This window comes from Caretta caretta, chromosome 28, assembly GCF_965140235.1.
Source record: "Caretta caretta isolate rCarCar2 chromosome 28, rCarCar1.hap1, whole genome shotgun sequence".
Classification (NCBI taxonomy): domain Eukaryota; kingdom Metazoa; phylum Chordata; order Testudines; family Cheloniidae; genus Caretta; species Caretta caretta.
The window spans coordinates 6,906,886-6,925,775 of NC_134233.1; the positions used below are offsets into that span (position 1 = coordinate 6,906,886).

At 50.2% G+C, this 18,890-nt stretch overlaps 2 protein-coding genes and 1 non-coding gene across 7 annotated transcripts in view; 2 read left to right on the top strand and 1 right to left on the bottom strand.

Annotated features, from left to right (window-relative positions):
- LOC125629204 (uncharacterized) overlaps nucleotides 1–18,890 on the top strand; it is a 570,105-nt gene that overhangs the window by 465,736 nt on the left and 85,479 nt on the right. The gene's annotated exons all lie outside the window — the stretch shown is intronic.
- The window catches only part of LOC125629208 (uncharacterized), a 333,186-nt gene that overhangs the window by 66,616 nt on the left and 247,680 nt on the right, over nucleotides 1–18,890 (top strand). The window lies entirely within an intron of this gene.
- Nucleotides 12,164–12,235, bottom strand: TRNAA-UGC (transfer RNA alanine (anticodon UGC)). Its single transcript has one exon. It is a non-coding gene; the product is annotated as a tRNA-Ala (tRNA).

The following is an 18,890-nucleotide window of genomic DNA, read 5'->3' on the forward strand; positions in this document are numbered from 1 at the left end:
TGACGAGGACTCTGCCTGGGGTTGATTCAGAGCTGTTCCAGAGCACTGAGCCTGTGTGCCCATGACAGCCCCCCACCATGTGACCTACAGGCTCCGCTCTGGCAAAGCTCCCTGTAAATCAGAGACAAACTCCCCAATTCTCCCAGTTAATCTCCCCTTGCATAGAACCCAGAGCAACTCCTGCCTAGGTGGGTCTCCTGAGTATTGAGGTGACTATCCCTACTTCTCATCTGGGGGACTACGGATTGATTCCCTGATGAGAAAGCTGTGATTTTGACACCAGGTGTATATCTACAGTTCAATTAAAACCCACAGCTGGCTGAGTCCAGCTGACTCAGGCTTGCCAGGCTTAGGGTCCAGGGGTATGCTCATGCTGGAGCCCGGCTACTGGGATCCTCCCTGCTTGCTAGGTTCAGTGGACTATATACTGAAGATGAGTTATAAATGAGGAATGTACACTGGGTGCTGTCACTGGACAGACACTTCCTTGCAGAAGACCCACCCAGTTAATGTGATATACTCTAAAAAATATCTCATGACAGAAAGGCATCCTGGGGCTCTGTATGTATCATCTCGCAATGACTCCAGATTCAACATGCTCAGGTTAGAAAGAAAGATTATTTTTTATTGCGAGCCTGGAAATAGCCTCCGGTGTGAAAGTCAGAGCTGGATTATTTCCAGCTCATGCACCCTTATCACTAATGAAAGAGTAAAGGAATGTACAAACCAATGAAGCCATAACATGTCATCTGCATCCTCAGCCCTTGTCCCTGTGACAGGATCTCAAGGACAGACAGAAATGTTACTCAGTGTCAGGAGGAGAGAGGAACGCGCTTTCCCCCGTGTATTTCCCCAGCCTGGTGTGCAAGGCAGCAGAGATGCTTTAGGCCTTTTAGGGCATTTTCTGTCACTGTTTTTTTTCATGTTGGTGTGGGAGGAAAGACTTAAACCTGCCAACTCTGTGAACCTGTGAATGTTAAATGACCAAGTGATGAGTTAACAATAATGCTGTTACACAGGATTTGATCAGAACTAGAAAACAGAAAGCCCTTGAAGTTGAACTCTTGGGTGAATAGAATGATCTGATTGATATTCAGCCTTAGAAGGCAATAGATTGTTACGTCAGTCACAACAGCCTGGGTTGGTTTGTTTGTTTGTTTTCCCTGATAAATTGCAGAGGGTTCAGAGAAGAGCCACAAGGATGATTAAAGGCTTGAGCAGGGAGAGAAGTTTAAAAACAAAACAAACCTTTCCTGCTCCTGCCGGCTGTGACTCCTGAGGACATTTTCCTTCTCTCCTCCTGGGTCTCTCTTCTGCCAGATTCTTAGCCAGTGCGGCCGCCCTGCACGCGATGACAGAGCAGTTTGGTGATAGGCTGCCGGACTCACCACATAAGAGCGCAGCTGCTGTATCACCTTGACTGATCATGGGCCACATCCTGCAGCCCTGGCAGCCCAGGATAATCTCCCACTGATGGCAATGGGAATTTAGTCTTTGTAACTAGCTGCTGGTACCTGAGGTCTCAGCTATGAAGTAAGCTGGTGGCACATACAGCTTCATCCAAAGAAGTGAAGGATGTAATCAAAAGAAGAAAGTTGGCCACCTGGGGAGCTCCTGCAGTCCCATAACCACAGCTGGAAGTGAGAAGAGGAAAAACTCCTTGAAGTGCTCAAAGCAGCACCAAGAAAAGGAAGTTTGTCAGTGAGATCAGTAGCAATAAATATGAAATGAAAGAGTACTTTCTCCTCTGTGATGACATGTTTGAATTGTGTTACTTTACTATGAAATAAAGTATTAAAATATGCTTCTCTAATTTCAGGAGGGGTCTGTAACCATAATCGGTCTCTGTGGGAAGTCGAAGTCTCAGAATCAATGCGTAAGCACATGGTTCTACCACATGAGTTCCACCAAACAGATTCCTTGGGTAGCAGAGTAGTAAGGTCTTCTTTTCTCTGTACTAGTTGCCAGAGAGGGATACAATCCATGCGGTCAGGAAACTAGAGGCAGGAAAGTCAACTTACAGAGATACTTATTAGTGCTGCCCACTCATGGGGAAGCATATCAGGGGTCTGTGGCCTGCCTCTAATCCTGCCTTTCCATGAGGATGCAGAGAATTCTGTTGTAGATCCCAAAGCTTCCTCAGAGCTCATAGGAAGCCAGGCTGTGAATGGACTCTCACATTCCCTTCCCTAGCAGCATAGAAAAAGCTCTTTTCACACATAGCAAGGGTCATCTCCTGAGACAGTCCCATGCACATGAATGCTGCAGTCACAAAGTCCAGGAATGTTGTGCATTCACAGGGGCCTTGGAAATAGAAGAGAATGTAAGCTACAATGTTTCTCCGGTGTACATGGGGAAGAGGCAATGACTCCACTCCCCTTGCTGATTTCCAGCATAGAGTGCAAGAGAAGTGTAGGGGCAGGGGTGGTGCAGAATTAAGAGGACAATAGACAGCCGCTCATAGCAGGATCCCTCGATTCACTCCAACAGTTGCCTGCCTTTTCCTGCGTAAACCCTACACCTGAGTTTCCTATGATTCACCATGTTCCCCTGCTACAAAGCTGCATCTGATTCACCCCCAGCTCTCCTGCTGATCTGGAATGAGGGAGAGAAAGAATAAGGTCATGCATCCCTATCTTTTGGCTGCGGGTAATTTCCTCAGTCATGTATTGCCCACTGCTCCACGAGTGCTGCTGAGACCAAACACGATGGCCTTCCACTTCTTGTGGGGCAAGGATGTCCCTTCCTAGTCCGGAGAAATGTGGCTTTTCTGCCAGTATTGGAACGGGGTTTGGGCCTGTTGGGCTTTGAAGCGTTTCACAGCTCTCCTATTGTGTTTTTTCATTTTCAGCAGGTGGCTGAGCTGGATTGCAGGTCAGGTCCAAGGCGAATGGCAGGGCAACCACAAAGAATGCAATCGACTCTTTGGATCATGGGACACACTGCGCCTAATCAATGCCATAGCATTGTATCTCCTTTGACAGAGCAGCTGTGAGGAGCACCTTCAGCGACGAAGGCAGTCCCCCGCAGCAGTGCCTAACCAGGTTTCTGTGGCTGTTAAACGGCTGGCTGTGGTGGAAAAACACCCTGAGTCAGCAGCAGAGCGGAGGCGGGCGTGGGCTGGGCTCTGGGACCTGGATGAGCCTTGATTCTGTCCTGCTGGTCTCTGAATTAGGGCAGGGAAAGAGTTTTACTGCGGCAAGTGGGAGAAGTTGTGTTTTCTGTTCAAGCTTTGGTATCTGTTTCTCCAGGTTTCTCATAAGCACACAGGGACCTTAGTGGGTGCTCTCAATGCTGGATTGGCCCAGATACCATAATGTGATGTGAATTGCATTTTCCTTTTTTTTTTTTTTTTATATATTTCCAATGGCATTTGTATTGTTGGGAGATGTTAGGGTTAAGCTGCTGGTGTGCTAACATGGCATTAGGGAAGAAAGACGCAGACAAGCAGTATTTTTCCATGTGATAAACAAGTTGCCATTCTTTTCCCTTCCCCGTTGCTTGCTGAGAATTGATAAGCATTGCAGCTGCATGAAAAATGCAGTTGTCTAAAGAATATGCTTTGTGTAAAAGAAGTGTAATTTCCCCCTCGCTTCGTTTCCCAGCTACACAAGTGAGCCCTGGGTCATGGCCCCTTCCGCCCTCCCCTGAGAATTTCTGATTAAGGGAACTTGTAGCAACAAATTACTGCTAAGAAATGTATTTTCAAGGTAAAAATGCCTGTATAATATGCATAATTCTGTGTACAATAAATAGGGGTGGGTATCCTAATAGTTTAGATGAGCTATTACCAGCAGGAGAGTGAGTTTGTGTGTGTATGGGGGTGGGGGGGATGTGAGAAAACCTTGATCTATGCAGGAAATAGCCCGACTTGATTATGTAAAGAGTTGTCACTTTGGATGGGCTAGCACCAGCAGGAGAGTGAATTTGTGTGGGGGGTGGAGGGTGAGAAAACCTGGATTTGTGCTGGAAATGGCCCACCTGTTGATCACTTTAGATAAGCTATTACCAGCAGGACAGTGGGGTGGGAGGAGGTATTGTTTCATATTCTCTGTGTGTATATAAAGTCTGCTGCAGTTTCCACGGTAAACATCTGATGAAGTGAGCTGTAGCTCACGAAAGCTCATGCTCAAATAAATTGGTTAGTCTCTAAGGTGCCACAAGTACTCCTTTTCTTTTTGCGAATACAGACTAACACGGCTGTTCCTCTGAAACCTATCCTAATAGTATGGGTGTTTCTATTACTTAATAAGGGGTTTGGGGGTGTTATAACAAATGTAGGTGTTTGCATACAAGCTTAAATAGAAAAAAGTGTGCTGTAACTAACCCAGTGCTTCCTAGAGATTCGGGTGGAGGGGAACGAGTATCGCAATAAAGAAGCCTGTACTCAAATCCGCCTCTGGTTCAACCTGCTCCTTTCTTCTAAAATGTGTCTGTGATTTCGTTTTGCTTTGTATAACCGTGTTTTCTCCTGGGTCCAATATTTAACTAAAAAAAGAAGGTCTCAGGGTGCGGGGTGGAGGAGGAGGAGGAGGAGGAGGAGGAGGAGGTGGTGGCTGGGGCTAGGGCTGCTAAGAGGGAGAGAGAGTAGCATGTTTTCTTTATTGTTTCCTGCCCTTTTTTCTAGACTAGTTTCTCTTCTGCACCAAACTTGCCTCTTTACTGTGTGAGCCTGGTTTAGCTCAGTTGGTAGAATATCAGACTTTTAATCTGCAAGTCCAGGGTTCAAATTCTTGTGCAGGTAGAGAGAATCTTACCCCCTGTGGTATCCCCCAAGGACTTCAGGAGACATCTCCTCAGGACCCAACTTGACATCATTTTTTTCTTTTCAGGACTTGACCTTTCCTACGAAGGGCCATTTCTTACCTTGGACTGAAGGGGCAACTTCCTCACATGCCCACTGGCCTCACAGTCTGGAGGAAGAAAGGCCTCTGGGCCTGCAGCAAACTGCTGCCTGCCGACTTGTTGAGCAAATGCAGGGCTGGCCAGAGAGGCCATAGAAAGAGTAGTTCCCCAAATCTAAATATCCCTAAATTGTGGCTCTATTGAATCATTAATTGCACGTTCCTCATCTGTGAAAGGGTTGAAAGAAACTTAGCTATTGGATATAATTTATTCATTGAGACCTTTTAAGCTTCTGCTTATAATAGTCTCAATAAGGTCTATAGCGGTGTTACAGTGAGGTGACAGCTTTAATTGGCTCTGCGGTTGTGGCTTAAAAAGTAAACAATAATTTGATTTCAGTATTGAAATATTCAGTTAGCTCAATCTGGATTGCACTGGTTGGTTTCAATTCTCTGTTTTAGGATTTATAAGGGTGGATTTTCTGCTCTATTTATCTCATTATTTGCCTAAGCTGCTGACCTGGTTTCAATGTGATATCATTGTTAATTCATTGATTTGACCCAAACGTGAGAACATATTGTTTCACCCTTCGTTAGCTGAGTGGTGTTTATAGCGGTTTTGCCTTAGTGAGCTGTATTGGTGATTGTATTGGTTCATTTTAATAAATTGTACAAAAGGGATATAGAGTCAAAAAAATTTCAGTGAGCACCATGGGCTGGAACTATAGCAAATCTGGGTGGAAATCAGCCTCTCCATTGCAGAGCCCCCTGAGCTCCCTCTCAATTTAACCTCTGCGTCTTGCAGGGGAGCAGTTGAGGTGGGCATCAATCTAAGGGCCAGCTGAATCCAGTAGCACTCATGGCAGTACAAGGGAAAATAAACTCCACCAGGCAGGCTTTCTGGGATTGTGTGTGTGTGTGAGGGTGTGGCTGCAGGAGGGATCACTGAATGAACTGGTGTCTATGAGTGGGTGGAACTTGCTAGGCAGTTACTGTCCTATTCAGTCATAACCAGAGCCCTCATTGGACTCACCCTGGTAAGGGCCAGCTGAGGGTCTGGATCTTGTTCGAAGGGATCTAAAGGGAAGGGAAAAGCGCCTCCCCTTGATGGTCTGAGAATTCAGGCCCCAACTCTGAGCTTCACCCAAGCTTCCCAGAAACTGGCTACACACAAACGCCTGCTGTCTGGGAAAGGCATGGAGTACCCCCAGGCACTGCAGATACATGCTCCTTCAACACCACTCCAGTACCACAGCTCTCACATGCCTCCCGCTACAGGAACTAGCCCCAACAGCTGCAGCAGTAACCAGATTGGGGGCAGTCTGAGCCTGGGCCTACAATCTGCTCCCTCCAAGAAAAGCAGGCCCTGGGTGAGCAGCAAACACCGAAGGTGGATTTCTTTCCGGCTCTGGGTAGAGCGAGCTTTGCACTGCTGCAGGAGAGAGCACTCGAGGAGCAAAAGTGCCAAACGCTCCACACATCATGCCTCAGAAAGGAAACCCAAGTCAGCAAATTCACTTAAAGATGGAGGCAGAGAGACACGGCTCCCGCTTCCATGCACAGTGTCTGCCGTTATCTAAGAGACACAACAACCCCCCAGTGCTTTTCATAAGAGCACAAGATCTTTTGCCTCCAGGTTGCAAGGCCAGTGGGCAAGTTGCCCCTCGTGGAGCCAGGAGTCCCCAGACCTGCTGGGTAAAAAACAAGCCACCAGAAAGTGGTCCATAGTCTCAAGTGGCGCCATAGCCTGACACAGCGCCCTGGGCAGCCTTTGCTTTGCACGTACCAGCCATGCACATTTGCAAATACTTTAAAGCTCCTGTCAGTAAGTTCTGGGGACAGTTGCTCACCTTCAGAGGAAGCTCCCTAAAATCAGCCTGTTTCACCCAGTGGTACATTGACCTTCATTCGGACAAAGCCAAAGGGGGACCTCACTGTGGCTGCCGCTGCTGTGAGGGCAGCCACTGTTGTGGATGAAGCCATCCTGCAAGCACCTTCCACCTAGCCACCCACTGAAAAGCCCGTAGGAGGTAAGGTGGGAGTGGATGAACACTAGAGAGAGAGGGAGGACCTCCTAATCGCCTCCCACTTCTGCCACCATCGACCACCCCATACCTGGTGCTGCATCCAGTGGGCTCGAAAAAAATACAACCAGATCCGAAGAGTCAGTTGCGTTCTTTGTGGTTGCCTCGCCATTCCCCTCGGACCTGCCCTGCCCTCCAGCTCAGCCACCCACTGAAAACTGAAAAACAAAAAAGTAGAGCAATAAAAGGCTTCAAAGCCCAACAGGCCGAACCCCCCTTCTAATACGGCAGAAAGGCCACACTTCTCCTGACTAGCTAGGGACATCCTATTGCCCCACAAGAAGTGGAAGGCCATCGTGTTTGGTCTCAGCAGCACTCGTGGAGCAGGAGGAAATACATGGCTGAGGAAATTCCCCGCTGCCAAAAGATAGGTCTTGAGCATGACAACCTTGTAGGCTAATGACAAGATCCACTTATGCCATTGGCCGACCCGTTCCTCACAGGCCAGCAACTGCTTCTCCCAGTTCGTGTTCCCCACCTCGTCCCCGACCGAATGCTAGAAGGCCCAGCTCATCAACCTGCCCACTCTTGCAGCCCTCCTATTCCGCCCTGACTGATAGGGAGGAGTATTAAGCCTCCCTCCCTTAGGCCAGCCCTTCAGCATTCCTGGGGAACACCAATGCTGCCCAAGTGACTTTGGGCCAGTAGGTCAACCAATAGGGCTACCTCCTAGGCCAGGCTTGCAGCCCAGCTTCAGGACTGAGAGGAAATGCAGATCACATCCCTATCTACAGGACTCCAGGCATGACCAGCCTTCTGGATCAAACATCTCCTCTTGTGCTCAAGTCACAATAGCTAGTGGGCAAAGAACAGGCTCCCATGTAATTTGAGAGAGCAAGATGAAGCTTTGGAAACCCCAGTAGGGTTAGCTGGCAACCAAAGGGCCCCAAGGTGACTTGAACTTGGATTGTAGGATTCAAAGCTCTGAGTGCTGGCCCTTAAAACATGGGACCAGCAGGGGACCCCTCAAACTCTATTGACTTCTGGCAGGGAAGATTCTATGGGGATAATTTTTTCTGGCAAGGAGGACCCTGTGGGAACATGCCTCTCTGGCCAGCTCTGTATTTGCTCAACGAATCAACATGCAGCAGTTTGCTGCAGACCCAGGGGCCTTTCTTCCTCCAGACTGCGAGTCCAGTGGGCATGTGAGGAAGTCGCCCCTTCAGTCCCTGGCAGTAAAGGGCCCTTCTCAGGAAAGGCCAAGTCCTGAAAAGGAAAGAGTGCAGCCAAGGAGTGTCCTCAAGAGATGGCTTCTGAAGTTCTTGGGGGACATCACAGGGGGAAAGTGGTCCTCAGCTTGATCTGGGACTTGAAGCCTGGACCCTCAGATTAAAAGTCTGATGCTTTACCAACTGAACTAGTGAGTATCACGTACTAAAGAGGCAACTATGGTGCAGAACAGAAACTAGTCAAGAGAAAGAGGGCTGGAAACAATACAGAAAACCTGTCACTCTTGCTCTCTTAGCAGTCCTAGCCCCAGCCTGCTCCTCCATCCTGTGCCCTGAGTCCTTATTCTTTTTTAGTTAAATATCAAATCCAGGAGAAAATATAGTTATACACAGCAAAACGAAATCACAAACAGAAATGTCATTGGAAATACAAAAATAAAAGGAAAATGCAATCCCCATCACTTTATCGTATCCGGGCCATTCCTGTATCGAGAGCACCCACTAAGGTCCCTGTGTGCTTACGAGAAACCTGGAGAAATTCATACCAAAACCTGAACATGAAACTCAACTGCTCCCAGGTGCCGCAGTGAAACCCTTTCCTTGCTGTGACGTTGCACTCCATGTGATTTTATGAAAGTATGCTAAGGAGTGTGAATATAATGTAATTAGAATATGCTTCATGCAAAAGGTCTCTTGTAAGGTATCGTTACAAAGCTTATAATCTACTGTGTGTTTTCATCCTATTTATATGAATGTATCATTCTTGTATCTGAAACTAGAAATATGAACTATATCTCTGAGGACTGTTGTAATTATGCAAAGTGTGGGCCACTAATGGTGGTTTGGAATCTTGATGGCTCCCATTGACCAGGACAATTGACTGTAGATGGCTCTGTCTACTTGCAAGCCTTCCTGTGAGTCAGGCCTGGAAGAATGAAGGCTTGGGGTCTCACAGGACAATCTGGGGCTTTTCCCCAGGAGAAAGACAAAAGCTTCCTGCCTTGGGCCTAAGTTATATAAGGGGGTGGAACAGAACAAAGGGGGCTGGAGTCATGAGAAATCCCCTAGCTACCACCTGAGCTGGAACAAGGACTATACCAGGGGGAAAGATTAGGGCCAAGACAAGAAATAAGTCTAGTCTGTGAAAGAAGCTTATTGGAAGATCTCTGATGGTGAATAACGTAGCTGAAGTTGACGTACTTAGATCGACTTACCAGGGTGTCTTTACCGTGGTGAGTCGGCTGCTGCCACTCCCCTGTCGACTCTGCCCGCAGCTCTCGCCGAGCTGGAGTACAGGACTTGAGAGCTCGGGGGTCGATTTACCGCGTCTAGACTAGACGCGATAAATTGACCCCCACTGGATCGATCGCTGCCCGCCGATCCAGCGGGTTGTGTAGACATACCCATAGAAAAGTGTGTTAGATGGATGGGAGGGCGTCTAGAAACCACTCTCCTATACTTTCTTTTCTCTGATTTCTTTTAGAAAAACAGTTGCCCTCTTTGAGGCTTGAACTCAGGACTTTCAGATTATGAGACTGACATGCTGCCAACTGCACTAAGAAGCCACAAGAGAGCTTTGGGCTCAGTGCATATAGGATCCTCCTTCAGCAGTGACTGGGGCAGGGAAGGAGCCAGGGGGGTGCTGGAAGAAGCAGGGAGATCTGGTGCCCAGAGACCTGTCCTGGCAGCTTTCTCAGCAGCAAATAAATCAATTCTCCCTACCAGCGAACAATCTACCAGAAATAATGGCAGCATGGGATGGGTGTTCCCGAGCTACGCACTTGCACATTTTAGAATTTACTTGCATTACCCTAGTTTGGCATTTCCCCTGTGAACTGGGCAAAGCAAGTTGGGGAAGCTACATGGGCAATAGAAACCAGGGTTCCAGGTAAGGCTTGAACTCATAACCCCAGCAGCATTCCCCTTTGCACTAACCAGTTGCACCCACTGCACGTGCTTCTTACACAAAATAGGCCGTTATCAGTCTCTGTGGTTCACATCTTTGCCTGGTAAAGTCATAGAATGTCAGGGTTGGAAGGGACCTCAGGAGATCATCTAGTCCAACCCCCTGCTCAAAGCAGCCCAATTTTTGCCCCAGATCCCTAAATGGCCACCTCAAGGATTGAACTCACAACCCTGGGTTTAGCAGGCCAATGCTCAAACCACTGAGCTATCCCTCTTGAAAGGTGGATGGTTCAAACCTAACTAAAGACGTGGCTTTTCAGTGACGAGACTCCAGTACATTTTAACAGGAAGAAAATCTCCTCTATTCTGGTCTAGCCCCATTTAACTCCTTCTGCCTGTCTTCTCGCCCCCCCAGTCTCTTTCCTTCCCCATTGGGGCCCTGCAGAGAGGAGCCCCAGTCAGAGTCTGTATCCCATAAAGGGAGGGAGGGGTCACTCTAAAACATTGATAATGGGGAAGGGAGGGGTGTGTGGTTAGGGGGAGAAAGGGTGGAGAACTAACAGTGGGGCCCAGAGAGATTCCCCCCAGATCGGGGAGATCCCCTGCTGCCCACCATCAGCCAGCTCTGGGAAGAACAACTTGGGATTGCTTGGGGAAGCCACTTTTAAAAACACAAGTGTAACATGCTAATTACATTTTAATAAGACCAAAGCCTCCTCAAACCCAGCGTCACAATCACTGGGACGACTTTGTCCTGATATTTTACTGGCCACAGCCACAAAGCGAGTCAAATTACAGCTCCCGTTCGGAGTCAATGCACGCACAAGAATCCAGAGGCTTTTCATTCCTTAGATTCTGCCGCCATTTCATTTCTGGCCTGTTCCAAGATTTATCGTTGTGCAAAGCAACGTCAGGCCCTTGGGAGTGTCCTCCCTGGTCCTGCCTGCCACCCCCGGGCAATTTAAAAGGGCCCGGGTCTCCCGCCATCACCACTGGCAACACAAGGGGGCTAAGGCATGCCACTCCCGGAAGTGGCTAGCACGTCCCTGTGGCCCCTGTGGGGCAGGGTGTCTCCACACGCTGCCCCTGCCCTGAGCGCCGACTCTGCCAACTGTGGCAATGGGAGCTGCGGGGGTGGAGTCTGCGGGCAGCGGTGCGCAGGGACGCCCCCGGCCCTCCCGCTTAGGGGCTGATGCTAGAGGGGGGTGGGGGTTGCTTTCAGGAGATGCCTGAGGTAAACACCGCTCCCCTCACCCACTCCCACACCCCCAACCCCCTGCCCCAGTCCAGACCTCACACCCACACCCAAACTCTCTCCAAGAGCCTGCCCTCCGCACCTCCTCCTGCACCCCAACCCCCTGCATGAGCCCAGACCCTGCACCCAAACTCTCTCCCAGAGCCTTAGGCAGGTGTGGGGGGTGGGGGCACGACTTGATCTCATTCTGGGCACCACCAACAATTATACAAACCTGCTGCCCCTGTCCAACCCAACCTTCTGCTGATGCACCTCAGCCCCCACCCGTGCACGGTTTGAAGCTTGCATTGCTTAAATTCCAGGACACTGGGGGATTTCAGCTTCCCTTTGTCCAGAGGGAACCTTCACCCCACTCCCAACCAGATTCGTGTCCATGGGATGACTGTAAGGGGGCCGAGTACCTCTGTGTCTTTGCTCTCTCTAGGACAGGCCAGGGGCATCTGGGGCATCTGAGCACCCAGGACCTTCTGTGGAGCTGCCCTTCCCCTTCCCCTTCTATGGTCTCATCTGTCATCGACTCCAGCCTGTTTTCTATCCATTGTCAGCACCATCCCAAGCCAGCTGCACTCACCTCAAAAGGACAGCATCCCCTGGTGGGTGTAAATCACTGACGTCTCTCCTCTCTGAGCACTGACTGCCCCTCCGTTTCCTTGCCCCTCAGTCTGGGCAGATGGGACCTTTCCCTGCAGTGCTGGAGGATTCTCCCTTCTCATCCACCATTGACCCAAACAGCACAGCAGGTGGGAATCTTAAAAGTACTGAGGAGACTTAGGAGCAGAAACCCCCCCAGACCTTCCATGCAATTGGCATTTGCCCCTCACGGAGCAGGACTGAAACTGGTGCAGGGAGACTGGTGGGCCACATCCCTGCTGGGCATGAGCAAAGCAGCCGGGTGAAAAGAGAACTTGGAGATGCTGGGGATTGAACCCAGGGCCTCATACATGCAAAGCATGCGCTCTACCACTGAGCTACATCCCCAGATGGGCTATAGCTGCTATGGGTTACACTCAGAGCCCCCCCCCCCCCCCCGTTTCCAGAGCGTCTGGGAGCCTAAAAGCAGCATGAGGGACAGAGTCCCTGCTCTGAGGGCCAAACCTGCTGTCCTGGAGGTTGCTGGTTCTTAGGGGGCACTTTGCAGCACAGCCAGATTCTATGTGTGGGGCAGAGAGAGTGCCTGCCCTGGACTCAGGGGCAGAGATACACTCAGCCCTCTCCCCTGCATTGGCGGGGGGAGGGTGCTGCAATCCCCTGCTGGAAGGTCATGGGGGAGAGGGGGAGGGCGCTGTGAGCAGCTCAACACCTGACCCTGCTGGCAGAAGTGGTGTGGGGAGCTCCAGGTATTTCTAGGATGTACTAGTTCCACTTGCCTATAAAGTTCAGCTTTCCCCAGCACATTCCCTGTGGTGTAATTGGGTCGCTGTTTCTATGGCTGAACAGCAAAGAATCGCTCCCAGTTTCCTTTCTATCTGCAGTAAGATTAGCCTGTGTCGGTGGTTAATGAGGTGGATCTAGTTGTAGATGGTTATTCATTCCCCACCTTGACAATTCAGACAGTCCCTATCCCATGCAGATCTCCAGCACCTCAGTGATCCTGGTAGCAGGGGTTGGGTCTTCTCTGAGGCCCTGAGATTTTCAGGGTTCTTTTCCCCCTCCACCTGGAGTGAACTCACTGCTAAGGCTGGAGGTGCCCAGGGCCCCCTACTTGTCCACTGTTTCCATTGCAGAAGAGGAAGGTTCCACGGAATTTGACACCCTGCTTTGCACGAGGGACAGAGAAAGATCTTGCTGTTCCTGTGTCTGTGCAAAGAAAATTGTGCTTCTGTAGGAAAGAGAGGCGGGAAATAGCCCCACGGTGGGACAATATCCTCAGGATTAAGAGTAAAGGACTCAGGCTGAGAACTGATTTCACTCCACTCATCTGGGATTTAACAAATTGTCTTCCATGGAGACACTTGTGACATTGATCCAGACTCTGGGGGTTTGGGCTGCTTTAACTCATGGTAAAATCGTGAACTTGATTCCAAGAAGGGAGAGAGGAGAAGCCTGAAGCTGACTAGTCCCTGGTTGGGGTGTCATGGAAAACGGGAAACATCCTTTGCTGCTCCCAGGGGACAGCAGCTACTGGCGACATAACAGGGCTGGGATGAAAGGGGAATGTTTCATGGACTTTATGTGCGCAGGACCCCACTAACTCTGAATCCTCCATTGTAGCAGGAATTTAGAAAGTCACACCTCGGTCAACGGCAGGATGGGGGTTTGAAAAGAGATTATTTTTTTCTCCCCTTCATGAGAAAGAAAGTAAGGGCTGGCCACTCAGGTGCAGAATACCACTTTTTCCTCTGGCTGAGGAGCTGGAAACCAGGCACAGACGACTGGTGTCTGCCGAAACAGGTGGGGGGGGCACAATTTCAAGGTTCAGCCCCACCCCCTTACGATCAACAGCCGCTCCCAGGTGTGAACAATGCAGGGAGGGGAAGCAGCAAAGGCAGCCCCCCTCCACTTCCCCCTCCAGCAGCTGCTGTGCAGGGAGGGAGCCTGGCCGCACCGCATGATGTAGCAGGGATGCTAACCCAGGTGGGGCTCATGACCCCACATTGCGCCCTCTGCAAGTGTTGCCGCTGAAATTAGGAGAACTCGTGAGTTCAAGGCACAGCTGCACAGCCAGAAAAAAGCCCAGCACTACACGCCCAGGGTGAGGGGTATGCTAAAGCCTGGCATCGAGCCAGAAACCTTCAGATCATCCATCTCATGCACTCCCAGCTGAGCTACTTTGGAAACGACTGGGCCAACCAGGAAGGCTTAATACACGTGCTGCACCTCATGCTAGGAAGATGTAAATCTGGATGTCACAATGCAGGAGACAAGCAGTAGACTTGGTCTGGAAGGGCAGGCTGGGGTTTCCTACATCACGTTCACTCAAGCCAGCACCTGCCCCCGACAGGCTGCTGCTGGTGACCCCAGGTTGGCCAAAAAGAAGCAGCTGTTCTCGCTGGAACAAGTCCACCCACGGTTCGCAGGCAACTCCCAAGCCCACCACAGTACACCATCTTGGCCAGAAAGGAGCCCACTCGGACTAACCATTGCTTATTTTCTTTCCACCCAGAACCCAGCTTCTTCCCCAGGGCTGCAAGTAGAAATCCTTGGGAAGCCAAAAGGCAGGCACAGGATTCTACCTCCCAGCAGCCAACTGAACCTCCCCAGGCTTTGGCAGAATGAATGGTGGTGCTCTACTAACCCCACTTAGCCGCACTGAGGTGCGTAGTTTCTGTCCTGCCTTCCTCAGCATGACTTTCCTCTTTCGCCCCATTCCTGCCTCACTTCCTCCTTTGGCAAGTCATGCAAAGGAGGCCAGCTGGAAGAGCCGGCCTCAGTAGGCCAACGTCCAAGGGCAGAGGAGGCCAAGTCAAAAGACTCCAAAAGGTGACTGGCCTAGATCCTCCAGCTTTCCCCAGTTGATGCTTGGCGCTTATCTCAGCTCATTTCACCACCCTCTGTCACGCAGGTTGGGGTTATCCCAGGGACAGGAGAGTGGCAGAAGGAGGAATGCCTTGCTGGACTGCAAAGGGAGCTGGGAAAAGTAAGCCATCATGTTCCTGCATGGTTTCAAACCAGGGACCTTTTGTGTGTTGGGAAAACATGATAACCACTACACAACAGAAGGTTTGTAGCAGGGCTCCGCCTCGCCTTTCAGATTCCATCCACTTGGCTGGCCCTTGTCCTGGCACACACCGATGGGCAAACCTGGAGAAAGTGGTGGCAGCCCTTCGGTAGGTCAGCTGGTAGAGCAAAGGACTGGAGCCGGCACTCAGGAAGTCGTCTTTATGTCGTCCTTGTGACTCCAGCTTAAAGGAGAGCTTCTTTTTCTTCCCCTTGCTGAGAAAGAGCAAGAGAAGAAAGAAAGCTTTCCTGACACAGGGAAGAAAGGTAAGCAGCAGGATACGGACCCTGGACTTCAGGAAAGCAGACTTCGATTCCCTCAGGGAACGGATGGGTAGGATCCCCTGGGGGACTAACATGAAGGGGAAAGGAGTCCAGGAGAGCTGGCTGTATTTCAAGGAATCCCTATTGAGGTTACAGGGACAAACCATCCCGATGTGTCGAAAGAATAGTAAATATGGCAGGCGACCAGCTTGGCTTAACGGTGAAATCCTAGCGGATCTTAAACATAAAAAAGAAGCTTACAAGAAGTGGAAGGTTGGACATATGACCAGGGAAGAGTATAAAAATATTGCTCGGGCGTGTAGGAATGAAATCAGGAGAGCCAAATCGCACCTGGAGCTGCAGCTAGCGAGAGATGTCAAGAGTAACAAGAAGGGTTTCTTCAGGTATGTTGGCAACAAGAAGAAAGCCAAGGAAAGTGTGGGCCCCTTACTGAACGAGGGAGGCAACCTAGTGACAGAGGATGTGGAAAAAGCTAATGTACTCAATGCTTTTTTTGCCTCTGTCTTCACGAACAAGGTCAGATCCCAGACTGCTGCGCTGGGCATCACAAAATGGGGAAGAGATGGCCAGCCCTCTGTGGAGATAGAGGTGGTTAGGGACTATTTAGAAAAGCTGGATGTGCACAAGTCCATGGGGCCGGACGAGTTGCATCCGAGAGTGCTGAAGGAATTGGCGGCTGTGATTGCAGAGCCATTGGCCATTATCTTTGAAAACTCGTGGCGAACCGGGGAAGTCCCAGATGACTGGAAAAAGGCTAATGTAGTGCCAATCTTTAAAAAAGGGAAGGAGGAGGATCCTGGGAACTACAGGCCAGTCAGCCTCACCTCAGTCCCTGGAAAAATCATGGAGCAGGTCCTCAAAGAATCAATCCTGAAGCACTTGCATGAGAGGAAAGTGATCAGGAACAGCCAGCATGGATTCACCAAGGGAAGGTCATGCCTGACTAATCTAATCGCCTTTTATGATGAGATTACTGGTTCTGTGGATGAAGGGAAAGCAGTGGATGTATTGTTTCTTGACTTTAGCAAAGCTTTTGACACGGTCTCCCACAGTATTCTTGTCAGCAAGTTAAAGAAGTATGGGCTGGATGAATGCACTATAAGGTGGGTAGAAAGCTGGCTAGATTGTCGGGCTCAACGGGTAGTGATCAATGGCTCCATGTCTAGTTGGCAGCCGGTATCAAGTGGAGTGCCCCAAGGGTCGGTCCTGGGGCCGGTTTTGTTCAATATCTTCATAAATGATCTGGAGGATGGTGTGGATTGCACTCTCAGCAAATTTGCGGATGATACTAAACTGGGAGGAGTGGTAGATACGCTGGAGGTCAGGGATAGGATACAGAAGGACCTAGACAAATTGGAGAATTGGGCCAAAAGAAATCTGATGAGGTTCAATAAGGATAAGTGCAGGGTCCTGCACTTAGGACGGAAGAACCCAATGCACAGCTACAGACTAGGGACCGAATGGCTAGGCAGCAGTTCTGTGGAAAAGGACCTAGGGGTGACAGTGGACGAGAAGCTGGATATGAGTCAGCAGTGTGCCCTTGTTGCCAAGAAGGCCAATGGCATTTTGGGATGTATAAGTAGGGGCATAGACAGCAGATCGAGGGACATGATCGTTCCCCTCTATTCGACATTGGTGAGGCCTCACCTGGAGTACTGTGTCCAGTTTTGGGCCCCACACTACAAGAAGGATGTGGATAAATTGGAGAGAGTCCAGCGAAAAGTAACAAAAATGATTAGGGGTCTGGAACACATGACTTATGAGGAGAGGCTGAGGGAGCTGGGATTGTTTAGCCTGCAGAAGAGAAGAATGAGGGGGGATTTGATAGCTGCTTTCAACTACCTGAAAGGGGGTTCCAAAGAGGATGGCTCTAGACTGTTCTCAATGGTAGCAGATGACAGAACGAGGAGTAATGGTCTCAAGTTGCAGTGGGGGAGGTTTAGGTTGGATATTAGGAAAAACTTTTTCACTAAGAGGGTGGTGAAACACTGGAATGCGTTACCTAGGGAGGTGATAGAATCTCCTTCCGTAGAGGTTTTTAAGGTCAGGCTTGACAAAGCCCTGGCTGGGATGATTTAACTGGGAATTGGTCCTGCTTCAAGCAGGGGGTTGGACTAGATGACCTTCAGGGGTCCCTTCCAACCCTGATATTCTATGATTCTATGAGGGGGTGGGGGTGCAGGAGAGGGTGAGGGGTATTGGTTTTGGGACAGAGTTTGGGTGAAGGCTCTGGGCTGGGGCAAGTGGTGTGGGTGTAGGAGGGGGTGCTGGGTGCAGTCTCTGGGATGTAATTTGGGTGCTGGGTGCAGGCTCTGGGCTGGGACAGGGGCTGGGGGGGGGTCAGGAGGGATGAGGAGCATGCATTCAGTCATTTCATAGGGCAGAGTTTTCAGGCTATTAAGATTTGGGGAACTGTTTTCCTAACATCTTCCCTTTGTAGATTTCAGAGGTGTTAACACACTCACCCCCACTGAGTCGCACGGTTTCACCCCAATCTAACAGAAGGCTGAGAGGTCTCCAAATTCATAAAAAGAGAGACAAAAAATAGAAAAAGGAACAAAACGTTTCTAAGGTTATAAGGGGTTGGATCTCTGCACCTCTCGGCCTTTGGATTCCCCTGGAGCAGGAACTGTACCTGCAGTTGAGGAACCAGGTACTGGCATAGATGGTCCAGCACGTTGGGCTAGCAGGGTTTACAGGTACAGGAGACGAGTGAAGGCTGCATAGCCTGTCGACGTTGTGCTTCATTCCCCAGAGGGGATCAGTCCTGGGATCCTGGCAGCCTGTCTCTCTGAGGCTATGTCTACACTGGCAGAATTACAAAACCAGGAGTCACAGTGCTGCTCAGAGAGCGCTGAAGGGAAACCGCTGTTGTGTGTTCACACTGTCAGCTGCCTGCACAATAGTGTGTTCACACTTGCGGCACTTGCTGCGGTATTGGGAGCGGTGCACTCTGGGCAGCTGTCCCACTGAGCATCTCTTCCTCTTCTGCCGCTAAGAGTTGTGGGAAGGTGGAGGGGGTCACGGGGCATCCCAGGACCTATCCCAATGCCCCGTGATGCCTTGCTTTGCATCCCAGCAATCCCTGTGCTTCCGTCCACATTTGGCGCCATCTTTCAATGGTTGGTCTACTGCACGCTCTGCCTCTTCGGGCAGCAGGAATGGATCCCGCGCCGTTGACCAATATGCTGCTCCCTCCTACTGACACATCACGAGTGGCAGTGGAGTTACTCCTTAAACTACAAAGGCAAGAGGAGTTCGACGTTGATCTCACCCCACGTACTAGCTGTGACACGAGACTGCTTGTGACATTCACAGAGGTGCTGACCACAGTGGAACGCCGCTTTTGGGCTCAGGGAACAAGCACTGACTGGTGGGATCACATCATCATGCAAATCTGGGATGACGAGCAGTGGCTGCTTTTGGATGGGGAAAGCCACATTCATAGGACTCTGTGAGGAGCTCGCCCCAACCCTGCAGCACAAGGACACACGAATGAGAGCTGCCGTTATTGGAGAAGTGCGTGGCAATTGCTCTCCGACTGCTACCAATCGGTTGCTGATCAGTTTGAGGTGGGAAAGTCGACCGCTGGACATGTGTTGACAAAAGTGTGCAGGGCCATTAATTGCATCCTGCTCTGAAAGACTGCGACTCTGGGCAACGTGCGTGACATTGTGGATGGCTTCACACA